This window comes from Podarcis erhardii (assembly GCF_964252035.2).
Source record: "Podarcis erhardii genome assembly, chromosome: 7".
Lineage (NCBI taxonomy): Eukaryota > Metazoa > Chordata > Lepidosauria > Squamata > Lacertidae > Podarcis > Podarcis erhardii.
Window position 1 is genome coordinate 65,233,982 of NC_138511.1, and position 7,461 is coordinate 65,241,442.

The window sequence follows — 7,461 nt, forward strand, 5'->3', positions numbered from 1 at the left end:
AATTTATTGAATAGGAACTATTTACTTTTTTTTTTTTTTTTAGCTCTGGGAAGAGAGAGTGCCTTTTTAGAACAGGAAAACCTCTAAGCCAAAAATAGACATGACAGACAGACACACACACACACATCCCGACACACATGTACTTAAAAGCAACTGTGGGGGCCTTCACTTTTATTTAAAGCAGTGGTCAATCAAGTATAAAAGTGTGTTTAACCCTTTCAATCCTGCACCATTGCCTGCATCTCCCCCCCCCCCCTCCAAGCAACCACTAATAGGAACTAGAGGATAGGATTTTGAATAAAGACAACACTGCAGGGTGAAAAGGTTAGGGCACCTCTCTCCCTCGGTGCTGCTGTTCTGATCAAAAGGGGGTTCTTTTATATTGTTGTGGAAAAATAGCCACATGTTGTATTTGAATCAGGACACAGCCTGGGGCTCCTTTATTTCAAGCATGCAAGGAGAAGCAGCCTGACACCAGAGTGTTACAAGCTGCTCTGCCCCAAGCAGAGAATCCCAAGCTTATACAGAAAAAAACAGACTAGCATGCTTCTTTATCTCATAGTACAATGTGTTTTCAAAACAAGCCCAAAACATATTCATCAACATAAGCAATACCCTTTTGGTTACAGAACAGCCTGCATGTTCTCAGAACCTCATTTTCTTCGCCACCCCTCTCATCCTGTCACATAAACAGGTGTCCTGACCAAAGTTTAGGCCTGGCCATCACGCACACCCATTACTATGCTGAAGTCTGCTTCTGGGCCTGTTTTGGGGAAGGAGCAGCATCTCACTAGACCAGGTATAGGGAACTTGGCCCTCCAGGTGTTGCTGAACTACAGCTTCCATCAGCCCCAGCCTGCATGGCCAATGGTCAGGGATGATTATGCACTAGACCATAATTCTTTTTTTCATTTCCAAGTTAGGACAGTTCCCTGAAACAAAAGTTCCTTTCAAACACATCACTGGCAGCAGGGTGAAATAGCCATCTTAGAGGCTTGGGTCTTGGCAGGTTGACTTCACCTCCACACACTTCTGGTTAGTAAATGTTGTTTTCCACAGTACAAAGAGATACCTCTTGTCTTTTGTCGTGGAGGCTTTTCAGCCCGGGTGTGGCTTTTTCAGTGCACGTGCGGAAGCATCATACAGTTCAGTGGTAGAGCATCTGTTTTGCATGCCTCACCAAGTAGGACTACGAGAGACTTCTGTCTGAAATCCTAGCAGTCAGTGTTGGCAATACTGAGCTAGATGGGCCAATGGTCTGACTCAGTCTAAGGTGGCTTCCTATATGCCAATGTAGGATGCTTCATTGCTATAATGCTGAAAATACTAAGGCGTCGTGTAGTGTCACTGGAAACCAACCAATTCTATGGGTAGAAGATCCATGGTCAGTGGAACACTGTATCTGTAAAAGAAGATAGATAACTTCAGCTTCCTGAGGCAAGAGGGTGACATTATTTGAAGGGCTTCTTTTGGTGCTTTGGATTTCTCCGTGGTTCCAAGTTCTCAAACACAGGAGTCAGGTAGTATTTAAAGCCCTATCTATGCTGGACAGCACTTTGGTCTGGTCAGCATTAGAGGTCCGGATGGTTTCCCTTGTATGCTGTCCCCCATGCCCCTGCCCTGTTTGTCTAAATGAGCAGAAGAAAGAGAAGCCCATCACACATAGCCAGACCTCTCCTTGGGCACAGCTCCAATATCCCCAGTAGAGAACAGTGGCTGACTGTCAAATCCCATCAATGGTGTCTACTCTGGATTAGGCAAGGAGCTTCTATTAGCTTGGATTGTTTAGGAATATCTAAGCTAGGCTTGCTGGCTGGGTCTGATAGGAGTTGTAATCTAAAACATCTGGAGGTCACCAGGTTGGATAAGGTTGATCTACATCAGATTTTATTTTCAGGATTGTGGCTTCACTGTATAGCTCTTTTATCATTCTTAATTCTACACCATCAAATCTGATGTTGGCTGGATGTACTGTCAATGTTTTCACAATAGTGCTGTGTAAATAAACTGAGCTTTATGGTAAACCGAAAGTAAGACAACAGCATCTTTTGCCTTTTTTGTGTTATTAACTGTTTTTAATTATTTTATGTGTGAATCACCTTGTGACAGTGGTTTAGAATGTAGTTAATAAATCAACTATAACAGCAGCAACGTACTGCTGGTGAGGGGGGGGGGGTTACCTCTGGAGATATCTGCATGAGGGAATTGGCAGGAATTGTTAGGCATCCCCTTCTCTCACCACCGGCTCCTTTTGCAATTACTGCCCTTTTCATTCACAGTGTCTTGGCAACCACAGGTTTGGTAACTTGCATTTGCTAAGGTAATATGTTGTTCAGTCCTTCTAGGATGAAATTAAAATGTAATTTTAGGTTGGTGGGGGGGAATGCAAGCTGAGTTGCAGCCCACGTATGTTAATAAGAAAAGGTTAATGACTTCACAAGAGGCTTGGCCTGTGCACGCTTGACAAGAGGAAACCTTTTAAACGAAAGCCTGCATAATGTCCACCTTCCTGGTCTTTGAAATAATAAAAATTTGAAGCCTTCCAACTAATATATTTATGTAATCAGGTTGATCGTTCGCTCAGCGTGCTGCCAGTGAAGCGCTTGCCAACATAATTAACACTGGCCATATGGATTTTATTCCAGGGAAGTAAACAGAAACTAGACCTGAGAACATTTTTTCATTCATTGTATCTGGGCACTGAATTACCAGTCATGGGGGGGGAGCAACGGAAGCCATCTGTCCCTAAATAGGAGGGCACTTGGTTAATGATGGTAGAAAGCTTGATGTATATGGAAAAATACAGGGATTAAGGAAGAAATTGTTGCTGTTTGAAATCTAGGCAAACATGCCATTTGAATAAGAACATGTCATTCAGAGGAATTGAGAGATGCGGCTGAGGTGCTAGACAGGTTTGGGGGCAATGATGGGCTGGATGTGAACCAGCAAATTGAAACTGAATCCTGAAGACAGGTGTTATGTGTTTCAAGTTATCAAGTCCACAAGGTGGGAAGACAGCCTGCTCTATTTGGGGTTAAAGTCCCTTGGAGGCAGCAGTTCATTGCTTGGGGGTACCCCAAGATCCAATGCTGTTATTTGTGGTCCAGGTGGCCTCAGTGGCTAGGAGTGTCTACATCCAACTGTGGCTAGTTTGCCAGCTGCAGCCTCTTTTGGACATACCCTCCAACACCCAAATTAAGATGCTCCTTTTTTTTTTTTTTTGTTCTGAGCTCTTGTGCATGCACAAGAGTGTGAGACCAAAAAAGAAGCAGCTTGCGCTCTGGTGCGAGCCAGCTGACTCTTGATAGTTCTTCCATCCTCAGAAGTTCAGGGTGGCGCTGGCCCAATGTTCTCCCCACATAGGTGTGCTTGGTACTTTTGCTATAGAGCTTTTGGCAAATGCTGAAAAGCACACCTCTCTACCCCAGCACTTAAGATGTTTGTTTTCAGAGTCTGCCCTGTTCCTGTGACTGTAATCCGTTTTACCTGTTTTTCATTCTGAATTGTTGTAACCTGCCCTGGGACCCGCTGGTGTCATTATTATTTATTAATTTTTTAAAACTCTGAATGTCTTGGGGCCCAAATGCTACCAATATTTGCCAACTTTCGTACAGGGAACATCTGAAAATGAAATAAGTGAATAGTCTCTAACTTTTTTATTTTCCGCCAGAATTGAAGCAATTTGCAGATATGGGTGCCCTGTCTGAGGGGATGAAGCCTGCCAAATTTCAGGATGATAAGTGCAGTGATTCTCCTGCATGAACAGGCATTACCATTTTGGAGTGGGTAAAATGGAAATCTCTTAACCTCCTCTTGTAGGCAATCAGTCTGAAAATTGGTGCCCCTGGGAAAGTAACAATAGGCTGGCAATGCACAGCATAACTAAAAGCTTTATATAAGGGACAAACAGGCCAAGCTGACTGGAGGAAAGAACCAGATGAGGAGGGGACTTCCGGGTTGGCGCCATCGCCGAATGGCGGACTCCCTCCGAGCTCCGGAGGGAGACTGCTCGGCAGGGGCTGGGTTCTACCGCGCCGGCGACGCGGGGACCCTCAAAAACCATGGGCGCTGAAACCCATGGGCATGGTGACTCGGCGGGCACCGTTTGCGCCCCCCCCCACGCGAAGGAGCCTTTTTAAAGGCTACGGAGCGGGTGACAGGGGGGGGTGCTGTGAGTCCTCCGCTTCCCCTGCCGAGTGAAGCCGCATGCCATTTGGCGGAGAGCGCTGACTTCTTCCATTGAAAATCTGGACTTAAAAGAATAACCCGTGAGTAATTGGAACTTGGATTAAAAAGGGGAACAAATTTTTTCTTAAATTCGGAGCGAGCAGGGGAGGTGCAAAAAGGAAGTCAGCCTCCCCCCTGTTGTAGAGGAGCTAAAGCAAAGGACCTGATAACTAAGATCGAGTGCAACCTCTTTTTTTTGATAAAGTTATTAATTTCGCGATGGAAAATTATAAGCTGGGCTGGAGGAGAAAAGTGGAATGTGAATTAAAATACAACCCCCCCCCCGAAAAACCCCGGGAGCGATCTGTGAGAGCGCCGGGAGAGGAGAAATAGTGGTTTTGACAGCTGTCAAAGGAGCTGCCAAAACTGAAGAACAAAAAGAGAACTTTGTTACGAGGACTTTGCTGGTTACATTTGTTATAAATTGGATATAAACTGTTTAAAACAAGGAATAATAAGTTACTTTGACTGGTGGGTGTGATCGGGAAGGAAACTGAGTTATTATAATCCCTCTAGAGGAGCTGTGGGTCATTACAAGTATTGCTGGCATGGAATTTGAATCGGACTTTTTATCTCCTGGGAAACTGCAGAAATGGAACACTATTTTGTCTACAGAGGTCTACACACTAAAGGAGACAATAGATTTATCTATTGAAGAATGGAAGGGACTTGACGTAATGTTTTGTTCCTGAATAACAAAGCCTCTGTAGAGGAATTACAAGCTTTTTGGAATTAGAACATTTGTGCAGGAGAGCAGGGGGAAAAAAAAAAGAGGAGAAGAGAGAACAACAAGAACAACAAGAATAACAAGAACTGGACAAAGTTGGAAAATAGACCCCTTCCAAGATTGGACATTCGAAATCAAAGATGACCAAAAGACGGCAAAGACTATTAAAAAGACGGCAAAGCGGACTGGTGAAGGACTATGGCTTAGATGTGGGAGCTCCAGGACGACAGTAGACATTGACGGACATTGGGAACGCAACCGGGAAAGGGGGGAGGGAAATTTGGAATCCAAAGGGTGTTAAATTACATTTTATTCTTTTTTCTATTTTTTTTATGTTAATCTGTATTGTATACCAAAGAGGGGAACCCGTGGAAGGGAATAGGTCGATTTTAGGGGATGGGGAAATATTTTTTAAATTGGGTTAATGATAATAACTTTAAAACTTGGGGTAAGAACTTGCTGAATCTATTTGAAAGAATTGGAATACAAGAGGGGGAGGGGAGGGGAAGTCCTGGAAAGATGACATTGAAAATAAGGCCTTAAATTTGGATGTTTTTCTTTTCTGTTATATTTGAAAATTTTTAATAAATATTATTAAAAAAAAAAAAGAACCAGAGGAGGAGGAGGAGGGAATAAGATCAGCAGGGGATACCCTTCTCATGGTCCCACAAAGGAGTGTTTCCCGTTGTGTAGTGACCCAGGAAAGTGCCTGCTCTGTGGTAGCACCTAGATTGTGGAACTCCCTTCTCCTGGAGATGCATCAGTCATCTTTGGTACTAAACTTTCATCTCCAACACAAGATTCAGCCAAGCTTCTGGGAAACTTGTCTAGAGATGCTAATTTTGCAGGCATGCTAGTTTTGCCAGTTTGGGTTGCTTTGAAATGTGGGTGTTGGGCAGGATTAGGTAGTGCAGCCTGCACTACTCCACCCAAGCCACTTCCTCAACACAACCGTGTTCTTGTGTGTGCAGCTATGTCGCAGGATTACTGTGAGAAGAATGAACAAGGATAATATTTTATATGTCTGAAGAGGTGTTACTAGCTCGTCTCATAGTAGCAACAGTTAAAGAAGAAGCTTGTTTGCTGCAGCAAAAATAAAGCATCCTGTGGTACCTCACTCAGCAATTATTGTTGTGTCAGTTTTTATAGGCACTAGACCTAGTTCTCAAGAGTGGCCAACCAGTTGCTTCTTGGAAACCTGCAAACAGGACCCGAGTTCAAGAGCACTCTCCCCTCCTGCAGTTTCCAGCATTGGGTATTCAGAAGGATTCTTCCTCCCACGGTGGAGGCAGAGCATAGCCATCATGGCTAGTAGCCACTGGTAGCCTTCTCTGCCATGAATTTGTCCAATCCTCTTTTAAAGCCATCAAAATTGGAGGCCTTCACTGCAGCAAAGCTGTTGCTGCCATGTTGAACTCCAGCTAAGAGTGGCCAAACCAAAGAGCACTACATGTGTTATCTGGGCTAGAACACATTCTTCTGATAAAGAATGTTTTATCAATTTCCATGTGTGCTCCAGAGCAGCAGCAGCAAAGCAGGAGCTGTTTTCAATAATATACTTCTGGCCCACTGTATGCCCCAGCTTCTTGTAGCTATGCCTGTAGTAAGGGAGATTTGTCGGGAGTAAGGACATTCTGTTGTTGTTATTTATTAAATTTCTATACAGCCCTTCATCCAAGGATCACAGGGCAGCTCACAATATAAAAACACCAAAATACGTAACTTGGTAACAAACCAATAGCCCTGCTCTCGCAAACATGTTTAAAAGGCCATAGAATGTCAATTTTGGGGCCAGGTTGCTCACTGGGGCAAGACCACTTGAATATATTACACAGATCTTAACTGCAATGGCTGCCAATGTTTCTGGGCTCAATTCAAAGTGCTGGTTTTGACCTGTAAATATAAAGCCTTAAATGGCTCAGGACTGAAGTACCTCAAGGACTGTCTGTCTCCATATGAACCTATCCAGACACAGGATCATGGTCTGTGGCCCTCCTTCTTGTGCTTCCCCCACAAGAAGTCTGGAGGGTGGCAACGGGAGAGTGGGTCTTTTCTCTTGGCAGAAAACTTCCCTCTTCAACCAGGCCTTGGGCTGATTAACATGCAATATCCTTTTAGATGTGTTGTGTGGTGGTGGTGGTGTTACTGGTTTGTTTTTTGGCAGAAGTTAGGCTGCAGCGAGGAGCAGGGATACTGCACCATCCTTATTCCACTCCTTGCAACCAGAAAAGAGGGTTGCAGGGTACGGGGGGGGAGGGACAGTTCCTTGCTGGTTTTCATTAAGTGACGATGCTAAGGTAACACCGTGTGTGTCCTTCTGTGAATTGCTATTTCGAGATAATGCGCCTTATTAGCGCCATTAAGTATAAGTGAAAAATGAACGTGTGAAAGTGGGTCTCATGTTGTGCATTGGGAGTCGGGAGGCAGGTCTCTACTCTGGGCCAGCTGAACCCCACTGAGGCACACCCTCCTCCACTCTACCTCCCTCACTGAGGGGAAGGAAGAAA